This window comes from Camelus ferus, chromosome 16, assembly GCF_009834535.1.
Source record: "Camelus ferus isolate YT-003-E chromosome 16, BCGSAC_Cfer_1.0, whole genome shotgun sequence".
Classification (NCBI taxonomy): Eukaryota; Metazoa; Chordata; class Mammalia; order Artiodactyla; family Camelidae; genus Camelus; species Camelus ferus.
Window position 1 is genome coordinate 16,614,920 of NC_045711.1, and position 12,989 is coordinate 16,627,908.

The 12,989-nt window shown below is 50.8% G+C and overlaps 1 protein-coding gene across 1 annotated transcript in view; it reads left to right on the top strand.

Annotated features, from left to right (window-relative positions):
- The window catches only part of LOC116669330 (heparan sulfate glucosamine 3-O-sulfotransferase 3B1), a 40,596-nt gene that overhangs the window by 9,316 nt on the left and 18,291 nt on the right, over window positions 1–12,989 (top strand). The window lies entirely within an intron of this gene.

Sequence of the window (12,989 nt, forward strand, 5' to 3'; positions counted from 1 at the left end):
AGGAGGGAGAGGAAAAGCAAATCTCAGCCCTCTTCTGACTCCAGAATCTCCGCTGGGCTGAGACCAGGGGGCCGGTCCCCTCTCCAGCCCATCCCCGCTGCTCCCCTGCTGCCCTCGAGGACACTCACTCCCGGGGCGCCCTCCTTCCCTCTGCCCCCGTGCCCACTGTCTGCAGCTGCCCCTACCCAGAGGCAACCTGGAAGCCGCCCTTCTGCTCCTCCAGCCTGTGTGGGGAGGGGTCACTGACAAGCCGCCTCCCCTAGCGCTGCTCAGGCGGAATCCCAGGCCGAAGAAGCCTCCTCTTGGGGTGCGCTACACGGTGGCCCTGAGTTCTGTTGTGGGTTTGGATGAGGCAGCCTTGTCTTCTGGAAGTTTTTGCAGAGATGAAGGAGGTGACCTGTCTTTAAAGGGCAGGGAGCTCACTTAGGACATTGCTTATCGCTGCAGGAGGCGTTGAAGAAATGCAAGATTTGGCCGACGGGTCTATTAAAGTAGTCTCCCTGGGGGAGACGACACACCCAGCCAACAATTAGAGAACAGTAATTTACCCTCAGATCCCTCCTGGTGCCCTCCCCCGCCCCCTCAACAGCTGAGATGTCCCTCTCCCCCTCCCCTCCTCTCTGGCTGGAAACTCGTCCTGGCTCAGCCCAGCCACTCTCGCCCTGTGCTGTTGGGTCCCTGGTGTCCTCCCATCTGATTGTTCCAGTCTCCAGGCACTTAGCATATGCTAGTGCTGCCAGTTAACACAGATACCCGGAGAATAAACATCCTGTTACAGGGGAGAGCTCTTACAGATGCCCACTCGCGCGCGGGAATGGGTGGGAGGGGAAGGTAGGGGGTCTGACCATCACTTTGTCATTGGTTTGAAATACTTAATAGAGGGAGGAAAAGGTGACCATTTAAAGTCTTTTTCTAAGAGGGGAGGGTGTAGCTCAGTGGTAGAGTGCTTGCTTAGCATGCAGGAGGTCCTAGATTGAATCCCCAGTACCTCTGTTAAAAAAAAATGAGTAAGTAAAACTAAACCTAATTACCACCCAAAAGACAATGTAAACTAAATAACTATTTAAAGAAAAGAAACCCTCTACTTCATCTTAAAAAAAAGTCTTTTTCTATAGTCAATGAATAATACATTCTTATACATTGTGCTGACCTTTTTTTAACCTAACTAGCAAAGATTTGCCGAGCACTTACTTTTAAAATATATATATATATATAGACTTGACTTTTTAGAGCATTTTTAAATTCATAGCAAAATTGAGTGAAAAGATAGGGTTCCCATATATGCCCTGCCCTCACACAGACACAGCCTCCCCGACTGTCAACGTGTGGCCTCAGAGCAATGCTCCTGGTGAACCTACATCAACTCATCACTGTGGTCCAAAACCCAGTTTGCATGAGCGCTCACTCTTGCTGTTACACATGTTATGGCTTTGACAACTGTATAGTGACACATGTCCATTATTACAGTATCTTATGGAACAGTGTCACCGCCCTAAAAATGCCCTGTTTGAGCATTCATTTTTATCAGGTGCTCTTCCAGGCAGCGCTTGAGGTCCTGAGGAAGTGTAAGAGACACGCACTTGTCTTTGAGGGGCCCGTGTTAGTCAGGGGACTAACATCCACAGGCTCAGTGAGGTCTCAAAGCAATTTAAGCACTAGTTAAAAAAAGAAAATCATCAGTCCCGCCGAGCCACTTGCAAATCTAAAAGCCATTTTAAGGAGAAGAGGGAGTGTGTGATAAAATAGTAAAAATTAAGAAATGTGATTTTGCAGACATAGAAAACAAACTCATGGTTACCAGAGGGGAAGGGGTGAGGGAGGGATAAATGAGGAGTTTGGGATTAGCAGATACACACTACTACACATCAAGCAGATAAAACAGTAAGGCACTACTGTATAGTCCAAGAAACTACACTCAGTATCTTATAATAGCCTATAATGGAAAAGAATCTGAAAAAGAATATATATATGCATATAACTGAATCACCATGCTGCACATCAGAGACTAGCACATTGTACATCGACTGTACTTCCATGAAAAAAAAGTTTTTTCATGTGATTTCATATTTTACTTTTCCAGGACTATTCCAGGGAGAGCTAAGGAGAAGGAGAGGGAAGGCCAGTTACCAGGGGTACGATAGGAAAAAACCAGCTCCACCTTCGTGAGTGGGCCTGCTGTGTGTGTGTGGGCGAGAGGCTGCTGATTATTCAGTCTTTGCAGTGATATTTCCTGTGTGATTTCCCCCATTTTGCAGAGGAGGAAAGGGAGAGTTCACAGAGATGGCCTCACGTCCTCCAGCTGGATCTGTAGGGGGCCTGACCGCTTGAACCCAGTGCCTCCCTGAGGGCCCTCCAAACTCCACAACTTGGAGCACCTCTATGTGGCTGAAAATCGACATGCTATTCCTTCTGGACCAGTTTAAGCCATGTCTTTTATTGTTTCCTTCCCCCCACCCTCACCCCCCAAACACAGACTTTTCCACCTAAAAGTATCCCCAAGATTATATTTTTCCTCTCTTTTTCTGTCCCGACTTTCCCTTTTGCTCCCCCACTCGCTCGTCAGCCCCATCTCTGTTGCAAAGTCGTCTGCATTGATGGTGGTTGTTCTCATTCATGTCGCCCGTGGATGGACCCATCCCTCTGGTGTCATCCCTGGAGCCCCATCTCTGGTGATAAGATCTGTACGTTTGATGCCCCCACTTGCCGCCCACCTCTTCTCCCTCACCTGCTCCTCGAAGCCGCGCGCCGTGACCGGGACACTCAGAGTCTTAGTTCTTAAGATTATACCACGACATCTGTAAGAACTCCACTCGCTCACCTGTGTCTCAGCGTGGCCTGCATTTCTGCTTCACCCAAGACTTCCCTCTATCGGTTCCAGGAAGTGTGTTCTCTCTTGCCCTTGATTATTTGAAGCCAATCCAGATATATTATTTTATCTATACATCTGGCCTCTGTGTTTTTTAGTAAAACTTTTATTCATAGACCTATAAAAAAAGGTGTACAAATCAGGAGTGTGCAGCCTGAGGAATTTTTAGAAGGTCAGCATAACCCCATGCAACAGCAGGTCTCCAGTCCCCGGAGCCACACTCATGCTCCCTTCCGGGCCCTGTCCCTGTCCCAGGGATACTCACTGCCCTACCTTTTACTACCACAGATTGCTTTGCCTGTTGTTGGACTTAATAGAAATGAAATCCTTGAGTGAATATTTGTAGGGTTTGAAAAACTTGTAGACTCATTGCTAATATTGTCATATTTGGAGATTCCACATGCAAATGCAGACTTTCTGACAGATCTGACAGGCTGAGGCCTGTCTTTCTTGCATTAGCAGCTGCTGGAGCTGGAAAGCAGCTGCATCTGTGAATCAGGCCATCGTCCCTCCCGTTGGACAGACTCCCCACCACTCCCTATTGTCTCACTTTGGACCTGCTTCACTCCCTTGTCACCTGCCCAGTCCTGGGTCAGGGTCAATGCCAGTGAGAGGCTACAACCTGTTCCTCCTTCTTTCGGGTGTGTGCTGTTTCAGGATTGAATTTCCTTTTTAACGTTGTTGTCAGATTTGGGCATTTGCTTTTTTCCCCTATTTGACTTAGTTTTCATTTTACGCCTCTGGAGGGATCCCGGGAGAGGATGCATGGAGTCTGCTGGCTGGGTGCCATTTACAGTCAGAATCACCATCATCATAGCATTAACCATGGTATGCTTCTCCAATTAAAAAAAATTTTTTTTAGTTCTTTAAGACATTCTTCTTCCATGTCACCCCTGATGGCAACTCTTGGGGTCAGCTCTTTGCTGTGGACACTTTGTAACCTTGAGCAGGTCACTTTATCTCTTTGCTGTCAATACCCACTCTGGTCTGTCCTCTGCCCAGTGAGTTCATTGATCACGGCCTTGCATCGGATGACTTACTATAGCTTTAAACACTTAATCTCAGGTCATATCTTTATCTCCTTGAGGACAGTTTGTGGGTCGTCTGCACATCACACCTTGAGAAGCATTGTCTCAAGTTCCTTTGGTGAACAGAAAGTTCTGGAAAGATTAATGGGTGATATGTAGAAAAAAATGGTTCCAAGTCAGCACATTAAAGGCTGTGATAAGTACCGTAACCAAAGGAAAAACCCAAATCTGTTTAACAGTACTGAACCCCACATTTCCCCTGCGTACAGAATCCTCTTTTCATTCAACACCTGCTGATAATTTGAGGGGGGGTTGGTTAGTCAGAGGCCCACGGGGGGCCCATTATCAGAGCAGGTCTCCAGAGGCGCTTGAGGTTCGAGAGTTTGAGCCCTGGCCCCGTGCTCTGTCTGTCCACCTTTACCCCTTACTGAGAATTAGGCCCCACCCTTCTCCCACTGGGACATAGGCTCAGACCTATAGTGTCTGTACCTCCTCTGCTCCTGGGATGACCGCTGCAGAAAGTAAGTAAAGAACGGGAAGCGGAGTCGCAGGGAGTCAGGGACCCCGGGCGGTGTCGCTGAGGCTGAGGCCGGGGCAGCGGAGCAGATGGTGAGGAGTTCGAGCCCGGTGTTGCTGGAAGCTGCTTTAGCCGTCTCCCACTGCTGCTGTTCTCCCAGCAGGCTGATTGCCGGTTCAGCTTTCCAAGAAGCTTAGGCCTGCTTTCAAAGGTAAGTGCTCCGTCTCCATGCTGTTTACCAAGCACGGCCCCTGATGGTGCTGGGGAAAGGGGGTGACGCTGCTTTCCACCCCGCCCGCCCGGGTCGCCCCAGGGTCTTCGCCGTTATCCTCACACCGGGATGCCGGCGCCCCCGGGGCGGAATCCTGAGGTCTCGGAAGTAACAGCAGGGCCGCGTGTAGACACTGGCAGCCCCGAGCGGCAAACAGAGCCAATCGCTTTTTAAAAAAAAAACATGCATTTTTTCCCCTCTTTGTCTCGGAGCCAAGGGGGAACACTTAAGAGTGTTCTTTGGTCATACGGCACCGGAAACGGAGGACACTTTCAGATTAGGTGTCGCTGGGAAAGGAGGTGAGTGGAACCTTTCACAGGGAGAGATGGGGGATCAGTTTACCTGTTTGTACAAAACTTAAGTTGCACGCGCGCCTGGGTTGCTCCATTGGTCTGTTACCTCCGGACACATTTGCCTCGTATTTGGCGAAACCTGAACGCCTGTGGGGAGGCATCCGGCTTGGGCGTTTCCCACGGTCTGGAGGTGGACAGTTTCACACCAGAGTGGGCTCCTCGATGGCGTGTGCTTGGCTAGCTTTTCATTCTTATCTCCCTTCCTTCCCTATAAAGTTACGTATCTCTTAACGGGACACTTAATACCTACCTTGTCTTTCTACGGGGCCTGTGAATATCAGGCAGCAGCCGCGCAGCCGTATTGCCAAGTCGGGATCGGAGCGTCTAGATGGCCCTCCTGATGGAATGCTGTGCAATCTACAGTTCGTTCACCTGTGGCTTGATTTCATCCACCCAACAGTTCAGAACAACTAGGATGGACCATGCTGTATGAAATCACTTGGGAAAATCAGATGTTAAGCCGTTGTCAGGTGCCTCAAGGACCCCACCATCTTGCTTAAGGGGCTATAGTGAAAGATACTGTAGAATAAAGTGAGAAATGCCATGGGAGCAGAGAGAAGGCCCAAGGGAGATGCCACCATGGAGCTGGGCTTTGACGCATGGATAGGAGTTTGCTGGCTGATTGTCCCAGAAAGTGGATAAAAGCATTTAGGGCAGAACAGCTCTGTGGGAAATGTCCAGAATGTGTCAGGGATGGGGAGAAGGAGGGAGGATTCACTCAGAACCCACACACCCCTCTCCCTGCTGCCTCTGGGTGGCTCGGATGACTGTCCCAAAGGGCCTTCTCTCTGTGGTTTGAAGTTTTGTGGAAGAGAGAGCTGTTCTTCCCAAGTTCCCACTGGGCTGCAGAGGCCGGCTTCTCTAGCTGGATGCCGTGAAGAAACAGAGAGCCACAGGCCGGCAGGCAGGGCCACCCACCTCCTCCTCTTGTCCCCAGTTCTGCTGAGGGGGAGCCCTGTCATTCCTTTAGGGGATGGTGGCCACTGTCTCAGAATCCTGGGCACATCCCGAGAGCCATGCTGGGTTCCCAGTTCCAGGATTCCCACGGCGGTCCCGTCTTCCTTCGCATCACTTACTGTGGAGGAACGCAAGGAAGTTTGGGCGCCTTCCATGTTTGCATATAAAAGTGATCAGTTATTGATCAAGCCTGGCTTAGAAGGGCATTTCCCTGATCCCTAGGCTATTTCTATTTAAAAGAAGACACAGAGATGAGAGGCCAGGCTTGACCAAACTTCCCCCAGGCAGGGGCTCTCAGCTGGGGAGCTGCCAACATGAGCGGAAGGCAGACCCTGCACCCTGGCCCTGTCCCTCCCCATCTGTCCCCTCTGGCGGAATGTTCTGTCACTCACAGGTATGTTTAGGACTGTTTTCTTCCAGTCCCAACCGGAAACAGAAGGACAGAACAGGCTCATGGCTTTTTTTGTGTTCTGTCAAAAGAGCCTTTGCCCGGGAGCACGTGTGCCAGCTTCCTTGAGACTTAAACTTCCCTTCGTATTGAGGGGTCTGATCAAAGCCATCTCCTTCTACCCTGCATAGTGTCTTTGGGGGATGTCAATTTGGGAAGTACAAGGCATGACACATATTGGCATGTGTCCTCTGTGGTGGCTTGGCCCCCACACGTGGCAGGTGGGTCGTGGGCCCCCGACGCCGGAGGTGCAGACCTAGCGCGAGCAGACAGCAGCGGTCTGGGCTGCAGGTAAGGATGCTCCCCAAGTGGCAGCACCACACAGGTTCAGCGGGGGGCTTGGGTGAGTGGGCACCCCTCATTTTCAGCACGTGACCTCCATGAAGAATCTTCCAGCTGCTAGTTGCTGGTCAGTTACATACTAATTTGCTTTTGGTGCTGTTTTGTCTCGATCCTTGGCCTCTCTCTACTCAGTGGGGTCTATTGAGAGGATAATCTGGGGGGAGGCTGGCATCAGGGATGCCCCCCAAGACTGTGTCCATTGGAAACCAGACATGGGGACAGAGAATTGGGGAGGAATCCAGTTGAATTTCCCTTAGGTCTTGGTGTCCCTGCATTAGAATGTCTGCTGACGTCAGTTTTGCTCCATAGAGTTGCATGTGGGTTTTATTAATTTAATGAGCTGCCACTCTGTGCCGGGCTCTATGGATGCAGAGATTTGGTCATTTCACAAAAATTATTGAGCATGTCCCTGTGAGAAAACACTGTGGTCAGAGCTCAAGAAAGAGGGCAGGTTAGGGGGAGAGAGGAAGCTCTTTGTGTTCTTAATGTTCTCTGTGTGAAGGGAATGCCAGTTGGTGGGGTCGTCTTTAAATAGAAGGTGGGTACAGGGTCTGGCCCGCTTTTTTAGAAAACCTCTGGCTGCTTGGTAGAGACTGACTATAGGGTGTAAGAGTGAAGTCAGGGGGTGAGATAGCCAAATACAGTCACGCATGATGCAGTCAAGAGAAGGATGTGCAAGGCAAAGAAATGTTGCAGAGGAAGGAGTGAATAAATCTGTCTAGATCGGGGAGGATCTTTTCCTGGAAAGGCTTCAGAGAGGAGGTGATACTGAGCAAGGTTTTGATGGATGAATAGGAGTTCGGGTACAGATCAAGTGAGGAAGGAGGGCTTCTTGGCAGAAGAAACATATATGAGAAGACACAGTTTACATGACAAAGTGTTGGGGATGCAGGGAAGGACCAGCACGGGAGAAAGGAAGGCGAGTGGGACAGCAGCAGGGGGGCTGATGTCTCTTGTGAATGAGCCTTGAGCATCATGACTTACAGGGTAACTAGTACGGTTTATCCTGCGTCTTTCTCTTCCTCTCTCTCTCAAGTATTTTAGCTTGGAAGTGGGATTTACAAGGTGCCGGGGAATAGTGTTAAACAGGAGTTGCTTTTGCTGGTGATCAGAGTAGATGCCACCCAGAAAACAAGGCCAGTGCTGGGACCGTCTCAGGATGTGCTCCGGGACCCAGGTCCTCTAAGCTGGGTGCTTTTTGCTTGCCCGGATGGAGCCTGTCATTAGGATGAAGCCCAAAGCCATGTAATTAGAAATTCCACTTAACTCGTGGACCTGCAGCAGGAACAGCCCCGCGCACGCGCAGTTCCAGCATTCTTAGCCGCTCTGCGGCAGGGAGGGGTGGGTAGGCTGCCAGCGCCAAATGCCCAACCTGGTAATTACGACGTGGCCTTGCAGGTACACACCTGTCCTGAATGTGCAGGTGGTGCCTGCTGCTCCCTCACTGGAACCCGTCCCTCTGCACAGACCACTCCCAGGGATGTGGGGTCCACGTGTGTGTCCACCCCCCCCCCCCCCCCGTCTGACCATCGCTCCCTCTGTCTTTTTCTGAGTCACAGTTCTGGCCATTCCGTCTCAGGGAGCCACCTCTTGGGTTGTTTTACTAGCAGCCAGCCCGGTTAACTGTGCTTTTATCCAAAAACCAAAACCAGAAAGTCGTGCCGCTTTTGCTGTGCTGTTTTTCTTCTCATTCCGAAGAAAGACCGCACAAAAGAGCCCGGTTTGGGGGATGGAAGGATGGGGCCTGGGGGCTCGGGCTGGGGGAGGGGTGGGGTTTTTCCCCAGGATGGCTCAGCAGATACTTTCCACTCGACATTCCTGGTTTATAGCCAGGCTAATTTAATTTCCAGCTGAGAGGCGCCTCCCCGCATGATGGTAATCTCAGATAGTTAATGAGCTGGAAGGAGAGACAGCCTGTGGGGTTGGTTCTTGGGGCTCTGTTCGGTGGCTTTGCAGACTCATTTATCAGCCTGTTTTTCTTGGTTGGAGAGGCTTGTTCAGCCTGGTACAGCTTTGCAGCTTTGCGTATCTCCCCACTTTTAAAGATGGACTGAGCTGTGACTTCTGGCCTCTAGATGTTTAGAACCAGCTGGTGTTGTCTTCTACGCACCTAGTTTGTTTAAAGGGAAGAAGGAAGGCAGAGGGGTGGGCTCAGGGCAGCTCCTCTGCCCATGATACCTGCCTGGAAACACCTTGTGAGAAATTCTGATTCTTTCCTTGGCCCCAGCAGGGCAGGTATCACCAGCAGGGCCTTTTAGGTGAGACTCATAGAGTCAAACTGATCTGTGCTACTGGTCCTAGGATTTGGGGCAAGGGTTAGAACTGCTGAGAACTGGGGGGATCGTGAGATTCAGAGCGGAACGTTCTGAAGGCCAAGGCCCTGCTTCACCATGACCCAGTACTGGGGGCAACTCTGTCTCACCTCTGTCGGTCTCACTCTCCTGTCTCTAAAGTGGGGCAGACACCTGTCAGAAGGCTGGTGCAGAGAGCCAGGGATCCAGGATGCCCGTCCGTTCCCAAGTCCCGGGCAGGTCTTAGCGCTGACCTCATCATGGCCCAGGAGGAGAGAGAACCCTCTTGTGTTAGCAAAGAGGCCCATCTGTTCCTTCCCAGAGGTTGACTTACTTCCTGCTGAGGGACTTTGAGCATCACCAGGGCAGTGTCTTTGTGGCTTTATGGACCACGTGCAGACCATCATGCTGATGTCACTGAAATACAGAGGCAAATCCCATTTGGAGGTCGTTCAGGCAAAGCATTCTGGTTGGAGGGCGCAAAGCTGGGGGCCTGGCTGTGATGCTGACCTCACATGTGGACAGAGAATATGTGCCCGCAGGGCTGTGCACACTGACCACCAGCTCGGCCGGGCTTTTGATGGTCATTCAGCTGGCTGCTGGCTGGCGCATCACTGCAGGGCTGTCTTGGGGCTTGCCCCCTGGGCTGGGGATGGCCCTCGGGTGTCTGTGAACCCCCTGGAGCCGGATCCCAAGGCCCGTGTGCAGGTCACACACATGCACTCGCCACAAAGGGTGTCCCGCCCTTTTCTCAAATTCTCTGCAGCCCTAAAGGTGTAAGAGCCCTGCCCGGAGGGCGCAGGTCTGGGGTCGGTGGGCCCGTTTTGTGGTCAGTGAGGGTAACAGCCTGATGCGATGCTTAACAAGCCCCATTTCTGTTCTGAGTCAGAGGAGGGCTGTCTCTCTTCAGAGGAAGAAGGGGCCCAGGAAAGGGGGTCCTTTCTTGGACAAACAGTGTATTTGTATCTTAAAGAAATGTTGGAATTCCAGATTCGTGGAGACAGCTTACGAAGATGTGGTATATATATGCATAATGGAATATTACTCAGCCATAAGGAAGGACGAAATTCTGCCATTTGCAACAACGTGGATGGACCTGGAGGGTATTATGTGGAAAGCAGTAAGTCAGACTGAGAAAGACAAGTACTGTATGTTATCACTTATATGTGGAATTTAAAAAGTACAACAAACTAGTGAATAAAACAAAAAAGCAGACTCACAGATAACAGAGATCGAACTAGTGGCTACCAGTGGGGAGAGGGATGTGGGAGGGGCAACAGAGGGGTTGGGGTTAAGGGGCACAAACTCCAATGCGTAAAATAAATAAGCCACAAGCATTTATTGTACAGCACAGGGAACACAGCCAACATTTTATAATAACTTTCAATGGAGTATAATCTATAAAAGTATTGAATCACTATGCTGTACACCTGAAGCTAATATAATATTGTAAATCAACAATGCTTCAGTTGAAAAAAGAAAAGAAAAAGAAAAAGAAAGAAGATGGTTGGGGCACCAGCTTTAGGCATCTTTATGCAGCCAGCTGAGCTTCATTCTGTTACCTGGTAGTCCTGCTTGCCTGCAAGTGACAAGTTAATCTATGTGCATTTAGCCAGCCCAGGGATACAGTGTCCTTGGAGGGTTGGGGCCAGATTAATTTCCCAAACGTGCTAATGGGGCGGCAGAGAGAGCATCTCTTGTTCTCTCCTTTAGGGGCTGTTTGCTCACAGGCTTAGAGCTGTGTGTTCCCAGCCCCGGATTTGGAAGCGGATTCATTTGGGAAAGTAGCAGCTTAAAAGTCTTTATTTGGTTTGGTTGGTGAACGGAGAACACCGCTGAGCATCTCAGAGAGAGAGCCATTGTTCACAGCCCCCTGCCTCGGGCTGGCCTCCCAGGGAGGTTCCACCCCACCCTGGCCTGGCCTGTCTGCCCAGAATTGGCCTTTCTGCACCCAGGAAGCCTTTTCTAGCTTAGAATCTGGGGTGATACTCACCTTCTCCCAGTTTCTGTTCTTTACATATGGACACTCAAACCTAAGTCCTCATGTGTATATACCATTCCTGGGATGAGCACCTGCATTCTGCTCTGACTCCCACCCTGAGTTTACATGCGGGAGCTAAGAGCGCGTCAGTGCTGCGCCCTCAGTCCACCGCAAAGGTGTCAGCACCCTTTCTCGTCTCATCTCCAACCTGTGTTCAGTGTTTCTTTTTCCCTTCCTTCAACGTGTGTTTGAATGAGCTGCCCTGTCATTGCCCCCTCCCTCCCCACTCCCGTTCAGAGCCACAGAACTGCATTTCTTTCCTATCTACCTTCTTGAACACACGCCTAATGTGGTTCTCGAATGATCCCACGAGGGCCACAAACACATACAGTGAGGGAGTGAGAGAGGAGAATCAGTAGTGGGGCCCTAAAACGGGGCCGGGAACCCACCTCAGAAATGCGTCTCAAGTGGCAGTGGATGGACCCTCAGCTTCTGGCGGCCTTCACAGATAGACAAGCCTCCGAGACGCACAGCGCTGCAGCAAGCTGCGCGAGAGAAGCATGACTGTCCTTGGTACTAAGACGGGGCGGGTGGGGGAGGAGGCTGGTGCATAAAGAGGGTGCCACCGGGTACCCGCCTCTGGTGTGGGGAGCCCTCTTACAGAAAGCACGTGGTTAATCCAGCCTTTTCGGTAAATTTCTAAAAATTATTTTAGAAATTAAGTTTCTAAAAGCAAAAAGTAAAAATCATGACCCTCATCCAGTTACAATGCTAAGGAGTAGATTTCCTTAATGATCACGTTAAGGATTATATTGTACTTATTCTTAATGAGAGAACCAGACAGATATCACTGTTGGTACAAAGGAGAAATCAAAAGAATATAAGTCGCCTTGGAATAAAGGAACGTCGAGATGAATTTACCGAGAAGCGGGAAACTGACGTTTCTGTGTAGCGGGAGGCCGAGAGGGAGACCCGCTGGAACCGCCACCAGAAAGCGCTCATTTGCATGCTCGGGGCCAAGCACCGCATGGCACCGCCGCGTTGCTGTCTGTAACCTACAGAGTTGCAGAATACCTCACGGGCAGTAAAAAGGCTCCTGCCAGATTCGCACACCGCGCAGGTTTCTGCTGGAGACACCAGTGATCTGTTTGGCTTGTTCCAAATGTTTTTATATCTTCCTGTATCAGTCTTCCACCCATGCACCTCCCACGTTGGATGTGGCTTCTCGCTGCCTCTGAGATCAAATCCAAATTCTGTCTAGCGTTTGTTCATGGTTTCATTTACCCTTCATTCACCTAACAACCTGTTTATTTTGGCCACCACCCAAATAAGGTACCATCTAGTCCTCAACGTCCTTGAGGTCTGTAATAGCAGATGGAGAAAGGGTATGCGGACTTGTGTGAGTGCATGTGTGTGAGAGCTCACGTGTGTGTGAGCACGTGTGTGTACGCGTGCACGTGTGTACCTGCAGGGAAGATGATGTGAGGACAGCGGTCCTGAGAAGGGAGTGAGTATCGCTCACCCAGCTAGGGAAGGAGTGATGGCACATGAGTGCATTAGACGGAGGAGGGCTCTGTTTGCCCTGGCTGGGGTGAGCGGGCGCCACAGGGCGTCCCTGGGGACAGGCAGGGAGACACCCGGCCGGGGAGCTTGGACATCATGTTTAACGTGGTGAGACTGCTGGGAGGGCTTCTAGGCTTGGCTTTTGGAAAGAATGTCAGGGCGAGTCATGGGTGGAGGGCAGAGTGGAAAGGGGGCCACTCCAGCCTGTTTTCCAATCTTTCCAGCCTTGTTTCTCACCATTCCTCAAAACCCCCAAACTTCAGGCCAGGCTCACGGGTTCAGCCACTGTCTTACATTCCTACACGTGGGTATCTTTTATTCCCAATGGCTTCACTTGCACCTGCCTGGGGGGCCAGCCCAAGGGAGTTCCAG